General features: G+C 50.3%; 1 protein-coding gene across 3 annotated transcripts in view; it reads left to right on the top strand.

The window, feature by feature from the left end:
• The window catches only part of GATAD2B (GATA zinc finger domain containing 2B), a 67019-nt gene that overhangs the window by 17656 nt on the left and 34540 nt on the right, over window positions 1-14823 (top strand). The window contains exon 1 of one of the 3 annotated variants that reach the window (XM_081173594.1): window positions 2312-2564. The exons of 1 other annotated variant lie outside the window; for it this stretch is intronic. The gene's annotated coding sequence lies outside the window, so the exon portion shown is untranslated. Of the gene's footprint in view, window positions 1-2311; window positions 2565-8715; window positions 8734-14823 lie in introns of those variants that run through there. One more of the 3 variants, XM_081173595.1, reaches the window with a different exon arrangement.

Below are 14823 nucleotides of genomic sequence, written 5' to 3'. Positions count from 1 at the left end.
GCGCAAGAAATTCAATCCAGGTTGGGTTTTGAGGCGAGCTTGCGTAATTTGCACTGTCCGAAACAACATGAGAACCAAAGGACACAGCCGTCCTCTAAAATCCACACTTCGACGAATTTTGCAGTGCACTTCTCCAGCCTAGCAGCCCAGAAATGCAGGCCCTGGGGTTAAGGCATGAATGAAAATTCATATATCATTGAAAACGCCATTTCATAATGCATTATATTAAAGGAAATTATTTGCTGGTGGGGGGACGGGGACGTTAGGCAAAATCAGCATATAGTAGGCATGTCTATTAGGAGAAATTCGCACTCAGTTACTGATGAATTTTCAGGAGGACCATTTTCTTTGAAAAATCACAAACTGATGGGGAGGGCTCACAAACTGAACTGAACTCGAGAAATGAGAAATGAAATGGGACAACTTTGCCCATCCCTGCTTCCATGTTGAGGCCAGCTTGCGTTGGGGATCATGCTGGTGGGAAGGGGATTCAGCTATTGGAGTCAGCCACGGTAGTACATGTGTTGCATTGCTACCTGCTGCAGTAGAAAACTCCTGCCCACTTACACACACACATTTGTGCATTTGCTCACTTGGAAACATTTACTCTGGGGTGAGCCATTGGGTGCTTTGACTGCACAGCCTCTGAGTTTGGATTAGTCTGGACATATTTGTGATTGACCCTTATAAGGGTGGGGGGCTGGTGGCTTATCTACCATGGATAAGCTCTCTTCAACATAGAGCGGATGTGGGGAACCTTTCACCTTCCAGAAGTTGCTGAACTATGACTTCCATCATCCCTCACCATTGCCCATGGGTGTAGGGGCTGGTGGGAGTTGTAGTTCAGCAACGTCCTGAGAACCTAAAGTTCCCCCACAGTTGACGGAAAAACAAGGGAAAAAGACCTGAGCAACGTGTAGGCTGAACTTTGGGTACTAAATTGAAAGCCGCCATGAATCTTGAGATGGTGTGGTAAGCATGTTGCTCTGTATTTACAACTCTATGGTGAAAGACTGATATTCCTGGCATGAGCCATTAGAATGCCAGCCACTTCCATTTAATACCCAAAGTGCTCCTAAGGACTGGATTGGGACTGGGCCCCTGTCTTTCCACCCTGACCAATGGCCCAGATAGACCTGGTCAATGATAGGTTGACAAAGAGTCTGGACAATCAGACAGGGCATGTTGATTAGATTTCCTGGTTTGTTTGCTTTGTTTGCATTTGGGCATGTGGGAGCCTTGGGGAGAGAGATGTGTCTGTCGGAGCACTCATCATTGCAATAATTCCTCCAATAGCACCTGCTGAGGGCAGGCCGCCTCAGAGCATTGGAGCCTAGCAGCAAAAATTGGTTCAGAGAGCGTCAGACAGAGCGGTTTGCCCAATGGCCGAAACCAGTCTTGGAGGCGGCCCAGGAAAGTTTGAGCTGAGGAGGTTATCTTGATTAGCATGTCTACACGGCTTTCTGGCCTACTTTGCGTGGCCTTGTAGCAAGAACCGAGAGTGTGCTGGCCTTGACACTTTTAGCACTTAGGTCGTCACAGTTGGCCTTGGGTTGGAAGATGGCATCTGCAGCTCACAGCTGACAAGGCGTTTTGCAACAGCAGATTTCGGAGGCAGGTTTTTGACCCATCATACTCAACTGAGCACCCGTGACACATCTTGTGACCAGTATACAGCTGTGAGGGGTGTGCCACGGCTTCTCCCTTAATTGAGTTCTCTTTCACCCTCTCACAATATTGCGCACCTTTTTCTTTTCTTTTTTTACAATAATAGGCTGTGCATTGGTTCCACCTCCCTATTTTTGCATGATTCCCCTCTTCACGAGATGTTCTACCTTGGGTGCTTCAGGTCAAAGGTGCCTCCCGACGGGACATCTTTTTTTAAAAAAACCAGCCAGCCAACCCACACCCACCCAGGGAATTTACTCTCAGCAGCTAAATGGTTAAAAGACCCTTGGAAGCCAATGCTTATGAATGAGAGAGGCAAAGTTTGGCCAGGTGCCAGGATACGCTTTAAGGAGTGGGGGCAACCCAGCGAGAGCGTGAGAGAGACCTGATGATGGGATCCTTGCGGGGGGGGGGGAGCCAGGGAGGGGAAGAGGGGGCGCCCGCACAAGCCACGCAGCCGACTGCCTCCAATGCCACGACCAACTTATTTTTATATTTATTTATTTTTTCTTAAGCGATAATTCCATGTCCTGAGGTTACAAACCGGCTGCAACTGGTTTTATTTTTTTTTCTTCTTCTTCTCTCCCCTTCCCTTCCCCTGCCCCCGCTAAGCATCATGGGTAAAAGTAAGCATCCCCCCCTTTTCTTTTGTTTAATATAACGGCACCACAGATGATTGGCAGGGACGTGCCCGTTCCACGACTGGGCTCCAGCAGGTCCCTGGAGGGGGATGGCACGCCGCGGCCGTCCATGTTCCACCGAGGGGGCTTCTGGTGAAAAAGCACCCTGGCTTTCCCCCCTACCCTCCTCGTGGGCTGGCGAACCGACTCCCCCTCCATCCGTCTGTCTCTCCCCTCCTCTTGACAAGTCGGGGAGGGAGTGGGAACACGCTACCTGTAAGTATATTCCTCCCTTTTTTTCTTTTTTTTTAACCTAAAAAAAAAATTCTCTTTTTAAAATTATTATTCAGACAAAAGGTTCTTTAGGGATTAGCTAAGTCCTTTTCTCCCAAAAAATCTTTCATCGCTCTCGAACGTCGGGTTTTGTATTTTTATTTATTATTTTATTTATTTATTTTTTTAAAAAACACCCTTACTGTCTTGTCTAAATGCGATCATGGATTAATTCATTGATTTTTGGCGTTCGCCCTCCCTGCCCCCCCTTTTTTCACATGGCTACCGGTCTGGAGCCACAGAGGAAGAATATATTTTGTGCTGGGGGTGGCACGGGCGGCGGTAGAGGAGGCGGCAGGAAGGTGGCTTATTTCGGAGGATGTGGCAAAGGCATTCTATTGTCTCTCTGGCATGCTGATAGTTTGATCGAATACCCGAACCTTCTCTCTCTCCCCCGTCTCTCTCTCTCTCCCCCCCTTTCCATCTCCACCCCCCCTTCCTTTTCATGTCAGCTACAACCCCACTCTGTGAATGGAGGCAGCCAGCTGACGAGGGAGCGCGCTGGCACGGTGCCAAGGGCTGGGAGACGCGTTTGCGCGTGTGTGGAGCTTATACGGCGAGCACAAAGCAGTGGCAGGGAGGTGGAAGCGGCATGTGGGGGGGGAGAGAAGAGAGAGAGAGAGGCCTTCCTTGCGGTCTAGGAAATCGCAGCCTATTATATAAGGGAGTCTGCGTCACTCAGGCTGACGGGAGGAGAGTCGGGGGAGAGGAGAGAGAGAGAGAGGCTGGTCTCTTAAACCTCCTTTTGTCCCCCCTACCCCTCTTTTTTCATTCTGTTTACAGTGATCACCGAGTTAATGCTGATATTACCCCCCCCAAAAAAAACCCTTCCTCTGCCCTTTCGCTGAAAGAAGGAACGAAAAAACCTCACAGCTTCTAAGCAAGCCAGTGTTCCTGGAGGATTTATTTGCCACCTTTCCTTGCAGAAGGGAGGGGGAGAGGAACTCTTACACACACATGCACTCCCCACCCCCTAAAAAATAATAATTGCCCTCTCTTTCGTCTCTCTACGAAGTGACCCACTAAATTCGAGAAATGAGGCATGAAAGGTTCCTGGATTCCTCCACATCCCTCTGAGTCAAAGATTTCGTTTGGTGATGTTGCTTTCGTTTGCTATCGCGGAGCGGCTTTCATCGCCTGCTTCTTAATAATGTTGTCTGCTTCGGTTTGTTTGGGGCTTCGAAAGGGATGTGCCACTATGGTGGGTCAGCTCCGGCATGAAGGTATCCCATGTTTATGTTTTGTTTTACTGGTGTGGGTTTTTTTTGGTTTGGTTTGGTTTTTTGCACCCTCCGCTTTGAGAAGCCGCAAAGTTGTGTTGGCCAGCAGGGGTTTCTCTGTTGGCAGGGAGAAAGGCACTCTGTACCTGCTCAGTGTATGTCTTTACGTGCTGCAAGGTTTCTGTGGCCAAGCGCTAGGTGAAAATTCACGCCCAGGAGAACTGAATTCAATGGGAACAAAGAGTTGTGAGCCTGCTCTTGCTCAAAGCCTTCCTCTCTGTCCATGGCTGAAATGAAACCCGAGCCCCTAAGAACAGGAGCGGCTAATGCCTGTTGGGACTGGCAGGGCAGAAGGCAGAGAGGCCAACCGTACCTGGAGCCAGAACCAACCAGAGCCAAAGCCAAGGGCAGGCTGTAATCCTACAGTGAACACAGTGGGGCTTCCTTTGCTGGTAGACTGCTCAGGCAGGGACAACAGTGGTGGCTGGTGCTCATTGGGACTGATGGGGTGGAAGACCAGGAGCCCAAAAGTAGGTGGTGCCAGAGATAATGAGTGGCAGAGCCAACCATTTCAAGCTTTGTCCCCATCCCCTTCTTGCTAAGTTCTACAAGGGTCAACACTGAGACCAAGAAGCTGGCAGGCAGGGCTACTGCCAGGACTGGTTGTTGTAAGCGGGTAGGTGGGGGCTGGCTGACGGCAGATAGAGGTTGGTGGGGCTGTGCATGGTTTGCCCAAGTGGACCACCCTCCACTGCATAAGAAGACCCCTGGATCTGTCCCTTTGGGCATTCTGTTTCCCACAGGGGCTGAGCAGGTGACCTCTGGGAAGGCCCCAAGTGGACCATGAAGGCCATAACCCATTCCTGTACCTGTCACACACACACAAATACACCCCCGGAACTGGTACTGGGGGTAAACTGCCTCTGAACCTAAAGGTTCCATGTAGCTATTGTGGAAAATCACCATCTGATCAGCTTACCCGCTCTGAATGTATCTCATCCTTTCTCAAAAGGATGAGGAATCTCCAAAGGACTCCCATCCGAAGGACTCCCCTCAGCCCCAGCTAGCCATGGTCAGCAGTCAATGGAGGAGTAGCCCTGGTGGATCTTCTTGCCCAGCATCCCCTTTTCCTCACAGCGGCCTGTCAGGCCCTTCTGGGAAGACCACATCTGCACATGGAGGCAGCACCTTCTGTTTGTCTATGGTCGTTGCCAAGCATTTGGAGGAATATCGCTGCTAAACCTGGTGGTTCTGCTGCGTTATCATGGCGAGCACCGATTGATGCTGAGCTTTAACCCTCTATGATGCATGGAGATGGTAGGTGCTGGTAAAGTACCGAGTTAAAGCCCATGGCTGACTGCCGGATGGAGTTGTAGCTCAGTGGCAGAGCAGGCACCTTGCATGCAAAGGGTCTCGGGTTCAATCTCCAACATCTCCAGGTAGGGGCTGGGAAAGGCACCCCTCTTGAACCCCTGAAGAGTCACTGCCAGGCGTGTAAACAGTACTGAGCTAGGTGGACCAATGATCTGACTCTGTGAAAGGCAGCGTCGTTTGTTTGAGGCGCTGAAATTTAAATGAAGTCAGACCTAAAATGCATGTGCTTTCCGTATGAAAGATCCCATTTTCAAACCTCCAGTATCTCCACTTACGAATTGCAAGGACTCTATTCTGAAATCTGGAGAATAAGGTTAAACAATACTAAGCCGGGTGGGCAATGGTTTGGCTTGGTATAAGGCAGCCCCCGACAGAAGTTTGTGTGCCCCCAAGGGACAACTCTATCCACTTGAGACTCCTTGTTTCAGTGGGAGTGAAAGGACTTCTCTGAATGTTGTCTGCAGTTGCTCTCCTGCCTTTCCTTTCTCTCTCCCTCCTCTCCGCTCTCCACCAGTGGGAGTTAGAGGACTGGCCTGTGCTTCCTGGCCTGCTGATGGAACAGAGTTAGGTGGTCGAATCCTGAGCTGGTAGAATAGACTGTACCACTTTGGAGTGCAAGCAGGGGCTACTGCTTTCAAGCATTCCCCATTCATTTATTAAAAATGAAAGGCACCTAGCATCAGAAATGACTGTATCAGAGGAAAAGTTCCAGCCCAGCCTTCCCTGGCTGTGCTTATTCCCCCTGCCATGTAAAAAGCTTTCCAAGATGTAATCTACTCCCTTCAATCTGACTTGGCACAGTCCAGGTTTTTTTTTTTTTTTTTTTAGCCACCACCTTATAAACCAGGCCTGTTCTGTAGAGTAATGTGGTTAAGAACCCTAAGCTGGTAGAACAGACTGTAACGTTTTTTAGACTACAAGTCTGGCAAAGCATAGATCCCCTCCCCTGCATTTAAAGTACAAAAAGAGACTCCCTGCAAGTAGAAAACAAACGCAGCAAGGAGCAGGCTAGGCTCCTTCCTGTTCTAGATTTATACTTTGGGGAATATAGGTGTTTGGGGCTTGGGTAGCTGTTGATGTTTGGGGCTTGGGCATATGTCCCTCGCTCGCAGCCTGAAATGGTGCAGGGACTAAGGGGTGGTCATTAAGAAACCCCCTCCTGAACACTCCATTCTGACTCTTGCCGTCTCCGGACAAGAGAACTGCAAGAACTGATGTGAGGACCCAGGTAGAGTTAGGAGCTAAGAAGGTGAGCCGTGAGTCTGGAAGGTCCCCGATAAAAATGTTTACCCTCTGCTAGGAAGCCTTTGACTGGCCTATGGGCAAAGCTGGCTTTTGTCTAGCAAACTGCTTTCCCCTCACCTGCAATAGAAACATAACAAGAGCCTGTGGGAAATCCTCAGGCGGGACCTGAGCAATAGCAGCTCTCCCCCGCTTGCGGTTCCTAGCTGCTGATAACCAGAGGCCTCCTTCCTTCCCACGGTGGAGTGAGAACATAGCCATCATGGCTGGCAGCCACTGATAGCCGCATCCTCTGTGGATTTGTCTAAATCTCTTTTAAAGCCATCCAAGTTGGCGCCCAGCAGTACCTCTTGCAGGCGTGAATTCCATAGTTCAACTGTGCTTTGCATGGAAAAAGTAGTTCATTTCATCCCAAATCTTCCAACAGCTTCATTGGCTGTCCTCGAGTCCTAGTATTAGGAGTAAGGGGTGTATACAATGATAAATAAATATATGCAATAATTCATGGTGTAGAGAAAGTGGATAGAAAGAAGTATTTCACTTTCTCTACACCATGCATAATTGTATATAGCTTATTATGTTTCCCCACTCCACAGGGGATAATAATGCAAGGGAAGCCCTGCTAGTTCACTTCATCCAGTGCCTGCTGTTCCCCTAAAGGCCCAAGAACCCCCCCCCCTTGCCAATGGATCCCATCCCAGCAACTAGTATTCAGGATTAGGCAGCCTCTGAACAATGCAGGTGCTGCTTACAGCCGTCAAGGCCAGTAGGTATTGATAGGCTGCTCTACTCCCGCAGTTCCTTTGGCTAACATCCATCGCCACAAACAGAGCCCAAGGAAGCTGTCCTCTAGCCCAGTAGTGGTTACTCTGAGTAACAACGACTCTCCAGGGTGTTGGGCAGAGAAAGGTCTTCCATCTGTTACCTGATCCTCTTTAGCTGGTGATGCCAGATACTAATCCTGGCACCTTCTGTGTAAGCACACTCTCTTTGTCATGTGACAGTGAGTTCCGTAGATTAATTCGGTGCCACATGCAACAAGTACTTCCTTTGCGTGCTTGGAATCTGCTGCTAGTCAGTTTTGTGGGGTGACTCCCAAACCGCAAAATTTCTCCATCCATAGTTTTATAAACTTGCTGTGTGTGTTTGTGTCTGTGTGTGTGTGATATGGCATTGTGTTCTTCATCATTGTCTTTTCATCCCTTTTCCCCAGTGTGGAATTTGCCAGCTTCACCCCTGCACACTGGGTTGAGATGTTTTCCATTGTGTGTTGGACCGCCTCATAGGGCTGGTGTAAGGATTAATGTGGCCATACAGAGGAAAAGGCTGTGGAGCCTCCCCCAAGTTCTTTCATGGATGTGAAATGTATACTGCGTATACCTTTTGAAGCAGGATAAACTGCCCTCTGCATGCAGCTAGGTAGTCAAATTTCATGTACTGTTCGTTTCAAATTATTTCACTTTCTTCAAATCCCAGCTAGCCAAAATTTCCCCTGTCCGTCCTCTGTTCATTTTGCTTGCTTGATCCTCCCTGCCCTACCTCTGATGTTCCTCTGGGAGAAACCATGCAGGGGTGGGAATGTCCCCAGTCTAAAACACCAGACGGCCGCTGCCAGTCAGTGTCAGCAGTACTGAGCTAGATGAGCTCAGCTGGTCTTACTTGGTATAAGGCTGCATCTTACGTTCCTATGTTATGGGGAAGGACTGTAGTTCAAGCATCTTCTCTGTATGCAGAAGGTCCCAGATTCAATTCCTGGCACCCCACAAGTAGGGCTGAGAATGTTCCATTCTGAAATCTCAGAGAGCGGCTGCTGGTCTGTGTTGACAATACTGAACTAAGTAGTCGGTATAAGGTCGTTTCCTGCATTCAACAAGCCCACTTTAATGCCGAGAGCTGTTGCAGTGTCTTGCGGGCTGAGCTGCTTTATTACAAGGGGAGCTTTCCAGCATCTTTGGATAATTTGCTTCCGACAAGCTGTAAGGAAGATGCGGGGTGGGGGTGGGAGAGCCATTTCAGTGAGCTTGCGCCGAAATGGCTCCTACGGATAACTGCGCCGGCAGCTGTTCTCTCTGCTTCCTTCGAAAACAAGAGTCCGGTTTGTCTGGGGACATCTAGGTCTCTCTCATCGCCACTTCTCCGTACGCACTTTCTGAGAACCGTTGTCTTGCTGTCGTTGGGGAGCGTGATTTGTAATCCTCCCCCCCCCTCCCACAACTGCAATGGATCGCGGTGGAATTTGGATCGCGGGCTCCTTGGAAGAAAGCTGTGGTTTGTTTGTAAGGCGAGCTTCTTTTCCTTCTCCTCAGTCTCCGAACTCACAAGGCACAATTGCTGCGGAGAGTATCTCTTTTTGCCAAGTTGGGTGCAAAATGAGAAGGGGGGGGGGAGAGAGAGAGAGTGTTGTGCCAGCATAGGCACTGGAAGGAAGAGGCAGGGTCTGAGCCAGTCTGAGAAGGGTGGCTGGGAATGGCTTGATCTTCTCGCATCTCTCCTCCCCGTCCTGCTCCTCGGACCGCCTGGCTGTCAAGTCCCGGTTTCCTTTTTTGGAGATTGTCCTTTTTATAGCATTGTATGGAAACGTTTCGTCTTGGGAGACAGCCATTTTGTGCATGTCCTGTCTCGAAACGCATCTCTCTTTCTTTTCATTATTTTTTTTTTTTAACAGCAGTGACATCCGCTTCGCTCTCGGAGAAGCTGAGGCGGAGCAGCTTTTGATGGTGGTGGGTGGGGGGGAGAGCTGACAGTATTGAGCCAGCACCGACACCCGTTTCTCAGACCCAGAGGGTGCGGTGGGGGCAATAACCTCTGCAGGGTGGGCTCAGAGCAAGGCAGAAGAAACTGTGCCAAAGGCAGGGACCACGTGCACCCGTGTGATTCTTAAGATTGTGAAATTTGGAATCTCGATGATCTTGTACAGTAGAGTCTGTTGTAGGCTGAAGGTAAAGCAGAATGGAGACTGTCCTGAGCAGAGAGGTATTTCAACAGCTTGTTAGCCAGCATGCTACATAGATGGGGCTTTCCGCGTAACAAGGGCAGTGAGCCCCAGAATGCCAAATTCTGGGGACAGGGAGGAAGTGCCCTGCAAGTGGGATTCCCAGGGGCAGCTGATTGGCTGCTAGGGTGAAAATAAGATGTTGCGCTAGATTGGGGTGGGGAACGTTCCACAGCCTGAGGTCCGCATTCCCTTCTGGGCAGCCCTCTGAGGGCCATGTGCCAGTGGTGGGTGGGGCCAAGGGCAAAGTGGGCGGATCAACGTATGTAAATGTTACCTTTGTGCCATAGGTCAGTTTCTGCACATGCTCACACGCCCTTCTCTGTCCTCCATCCAGGCAAGCTAGCATCATAATCGCAGAGTTCAAGGAGAACTTCCAGGCAGGCGATTATGATGCAAGGCTGGTGGGATGTGTGGCCTGAGAAAAGAGGGTGTGGCTCATGGAGAGGTATGGCCCAGGGAGATTCCCGAGGGCCAGGTGCAGAGGCCTGGAGGGCCGCATTCAAACTTCCGCCCCCCGCACTGGGAGGACATTTGGTCTGACCCTAGAGGGCTCTCTTTGTGTTTTCAGATGACCGGGAGTTGTCTCCATGCTCTGAGGGTAACCTTTCAGGGGGACTCCGGCTGTCCAGAGTTCGGAAACAGAAGGGAGGACTAGAGGGCCCCTTGCTCTGATTTGGCAGGGCAAAAAAAAAGCATCACATTTCTACAGGGTATGAAGTGCCCCGTTTCCAGCACTGGGGATCTGCAACTGGCAGTCCCTGGGGACAAATGCAACCCCTGGCGAAGTATTCCTGTCCTCTCATTTGCCCAGCATCAGTGAGGGATTTGGGAATGGAGGGGTTCGATGCTGCAGGATTCTTTGGCGGTGGTAGGGCTGGTGATTGGGCCTTCTTCTCAAAGCAGCCCTCCAGAAATACTCAGTTGCCCACCTCCCTCTAGAACAAGAGATTTGTGAAACCTTGCACGTTGTTTTCCCATAATACTTGCTGTCTTCCGGAGAATGAATAGCAAGCTAGAATAGAATCCTGGGCTATCCATAGATGGGCAGACCTAGCAGATGACCGCTTGCAGTGGAGTAGTGCATGGTCTTCTCTCCAGGAAGTGGTAGCTGAAAGAGTATGTTGCTGCCTCTGGAGCGGTCAGGCTCTGGGACCAAATGTTCAGATCCTTCTATGGATCCCAACATCCTTGAAAGTGCTGCAGCTCAGTGGTAGAGCATCTGCTTGGCATGCCGAAGGTCCCAGGTTCAATCCCTGGCATCTCCTGGTAGAGAACCCTCTCGGAAAACCTAAGAGAGCTGCTGCCAGTCAGTGTAGACAGTACCAAACTAGATAGACCAATTGACTGATTTGTTATAGGGCAGCTTCTTAAATCACCCTGTTATTCAGAAACATGAGGACTGGAATCTTGGTTTATTATTGGGTAAAGGACTATAACTCATAGGGGTAGTCCCAGGCAGACTCAGTCTCTAGGTAGGGCTGGGGAAAGACTCTGGTCTCGAATCCTGGGGAGCCTCTGCCCATCAGTGTAGACAAAATGGAACTAGATGGGGAAAGAGGCAGTTTCTTGGAGTTTCTATGGAATACACTGGCTTGGGAGCAGGAAGAGGGCCTTTTCCATGGCCATGCCTAGGCTCTGGAACTTTCTCCCAAGGGAATCATGTTTCACCCAAAACATAGTCAAAACCTTCCTTCTCTAAAGACGGCATTTGACTCATAGATGGCTGTTTTGTCTTTATTTTTTATTATTATTCAGGGTTTGATCTGCTACTCTGGTGGTATTGGGAGTGGGGGTTGTTCGGTATTTAGTGTCTTAATATCTCTGTAATTGATATTTCAAATTGTGCTTTGATCTTCTTATTAGCCTCCTTGAGTTTTTAAATAAGGAAAGGCAGGGTGTAAATGTGTTTAAAAGAAAGCAGAGAAATTTACCACCACCCAGAATTGCACAATTATGGGGCACTGACAGCAGCCTTCTGGGCACGGCGTATGAAACCCCCAAGGGGAGGAGTGCGTAACATTATTTTAAGGACTCGAAAACATTTCTTCATCTTTCCAGTGAAAACTGCGGGGGGGGGGCACTCTTTTTGTGCCGCACCTTAATTGAAACCCAGTAGGCCCCCAAAGGAGCAGACAGAGCAGGCAGAATTTGCTCTTGTAGTCCATCGCCAACCACAGTGAGGGTAGGAGCAGGGCAGAACAATGTCTTTGTGGATCTTTTATTGCTGAAGACTCTAGCTGGAGAAGGCCTAAATGCCTGCAGTTCTTCTTTAGCAGCTAATTAAAATGAAAAACAAAATTGGAACAGGAGCCAGGAATGTCGACTGCACCCACTGTCTCCCGCACAAACCTTGCCACGGGCACAGGCAATGGGCTCCGCAAAGACCCTCCCTCCTGCTATTGGCTGTAACAGAGTCTCATCTTCATGCACCTTGGCTGCTGGTTTTATCTGTAGGCCGAGACTCAGGATTTGAGTAGCTTTGAGTCATGTAGGAGAAGAAATCTTGAGAACATCTGGTGGTGGTGGTGGTGGTGGTGGCAACCCAGGACAGAGACAATTAAGAGAGTCCTGATCATCCAAAGAAGAGCGTCTGCTAAAGCCTTCATTTTTTCCATTCAAGAACTTGTTAAGATCTTTTGTCTGCGGGGGTTTGGTTGGTTGGAGAAAGAAGCCACAATGAATAATAGGGGTATCCTTAGGCTTTGGGGGCTAGGCAGACAGGGGGCTGGTATCAAGACAGGCATCTGAACTGAGGTTGTCTCTACTTTCCTATCATATGCAGCAGGGATGGGAAATCAGGCCCTCCAACTACTACAGTGGTACCTCGGGTTACATGCGCTTCAGGTTACAGACTCCGCTAACCCAGAAATATTACCTCGGGTTAAGAACTTTGCTTCAGGGTGAGAACATAAATCGTGCTCCAGTGGCGTGGTGGCGGCGGGAGGCCCCATTAGCTAAAGTGGTGCTTCAAGTTAAGAACAGTTTCAGGTTAAGAACAGACCTCCAAAACTAATTAAGTTCTTAACCCGAGGTACCACTGTAAAGGTAAAGGTAAAGGTACCCCTGCCCGTACGGGCCAGTCTTGACAGACTCTAGGGTTGTGCGCCCATCTCACTTAAGAGGCCGGGGGCCAGCGCTGTCCGGAGACACTTGCGGGTCACGTGGCCAGCGTGACAAAGCCGCATCTGGCGAGCCAGCGCAGCACACGGAAACGCCGTTTACCTTCCCGCCAGTAAGCGGTCCCTATTTATCTACTTGCACCCGGAGGTGCTTTCGAACTGCTAGGTTGGCAGGCGCTGGGACCGAACGACGGGAGCGCACCCCGCCGCGGGGATTCAAACCGCCGACCTTTCGATCGGCAAGCCCTAGGCGCTGAGGCTTTTACCCACAGCACCACCCGCGTCCCCGGTACAGAGGTACCACTGTACTGCTCTCCAACTCCCATCATCCCCGACTGTTGGCTGTGCTGGCTGGCAATGGTCCAAGGCAGCATGCGCATTGATTACCCAGTCGTGGAGCCCACCCATGCTAGAACGCTTCTCGCAACAAGGGTTAAGGCAGCTCAACACTCCATTCTGCCGAAGGGAACCTTTTACCCCCCTCTCCGTTGCTTGCACACCATGCAGAAATGTGGTGTGTAACCAACTGCCCTTGGATGACTTTATCGAAGAATTGGACTTGTGAAAGGAGCGCTGGAATGGCAGCAATTGGAGAAAATCATAAGAACGTGGGAGTATCTGGATCAGGCGGGTCCAGCATCCTGTTCTCACAGTGGCCATCCAGATGCTCAGTGGGAGGCCCAAAAGTAAGGCCTGAGTGCAGCAGCAACTCTCCCCTCCTATAATTTCCAGGAACTGGCATTTCCGCCTTCAGCTGTGAAGACACAGCATAGCTGTCATAGCTAGTAGGCACTGCTATCCTTCTCCACGAATTTGCCTAATCCTCTTAAAGCCATCCAAGGACCATCACTACCCCTTGTGGGATTGAGTTCCATAAGTTTAAATCCACATGCCTCTCTATGCATCAGATACTTGATGGAGGTGAACATAAGAGAAAGAGAGAAGGCCACTACCTTCATGTTGTGGTTGTGGGTTTCCAGCAGGCCTCTCTGGTCAGAAGCCCAGTACTAGATAAAGGACTAGGTAGACCTTTCAGTCTGAGCCCAAGGGTGGGGAACTTCAGGCCCAAATGTGGTCCTCCACACCTCTCTCTCTGGCCCTTGGAGCTCTCCCTAGACCACCCCCCTCCCCATCCCATAACTTTTTTTTTTTTTTTTGCCTGGCTGGAATGTACCCTTAGCCTGTGATCATGTCTTGTTCCTTTCCTGCATGGAGGACAGAGAGGCTTGTGCGTGGAAGGCCCTGTCCTTTGCATGGCTGGAACATTGCCCACTACGGAACTCTTCAACCTCAAGTCCTCGGATGCTGTTAGGCTTCAACACCCACAATCCACCGCCAGCTTAAGCAGTGGTCAGGGGTGATGGAAGTTGTAGTCCAACAGTATCGGGGGAGCCAGGGTTTGAAAACACTGGCCTAATCTATACATCCATTGCTCCACCCACTTTTACCTCTGGCTGTCCCTGCCCCTGGCATGCGGCCCCCAGAAGATGGGTCACGAGTGAATGTGGACCTCAAGCTGAACAAAATTCTCCACTCCGGTCTGACCTATAAGGCAGCTCCCATCCTCTTGCAATCAATGGGTCTCTCAGAGCACAGTCTGAGTGTGTGTGTGTGTGTGTGTGTGTGTGTGTGTGTGTGTGTGTGTGTAGCTTGAAACAGAACCAGATAAACGGCATGCCAAAGCCCTTTGGGTGAGATGCTGTCCAGCCTCCTACATGTCAGCCACGTGGCCTCTCCCCATTCCCAGAAGCTTTGCAGGCCACAAATCTATCTGTACGGATAAATCTGACGTATTTGATTTCTCTCAGATTGCTGTGACTCCAGGCCTGCGTCGGATCAGCTGGCTGTCCCTTGGGTTTTGTTCCAACATTCTACTTCTTCGCTTCTCCCTCCTCCTTCCCCCTCGCTCTGCATCTCCATTGCTTTCTTGGTACCGTCACTGCTCCTGTTTGCCTGCTGCGCTCCCCAAGGGTTTTACAAGCCCTCATGGAGCTTCCTGGGGAACTGATTTGGGGAAGGGGAGGGCACAGATTCTGCCTCTGTGGGATTTTAAAACCAGCACCTCCCGCAGACGCAGGACCTGCTGGATCAGGCCAGCAGCCCATCTAGTCCAGCATCCTGTTCTCACAGTGGCCAACCAGCATCCCTAATGGGAAGCGTGAAAGCAGGACTTGGCGCGCAAGAGCACTCTCCCCACTTGCGGCTTCCAACAACTGGTATCGAACAGCAGTACTGCCTCCGACCATGGAGGC

Source organism: Podarcis bocagei, assembly GCF_964188305.1.
Source record: "Podarcis bocagei genome assembly, chromosome: 16".
Taxonomy (NCBI): domain Eukaryota; kingdom Metazoa; phylum Chordata; class Lepidosauria; order Squamata; family Lacertidae; genus Podarcis; species Podarcis bocagei.
Note: the sequence above shows the minus strand (reverse complement) of the source record. Positions and strands in the feature narration are given on the sequence as shown.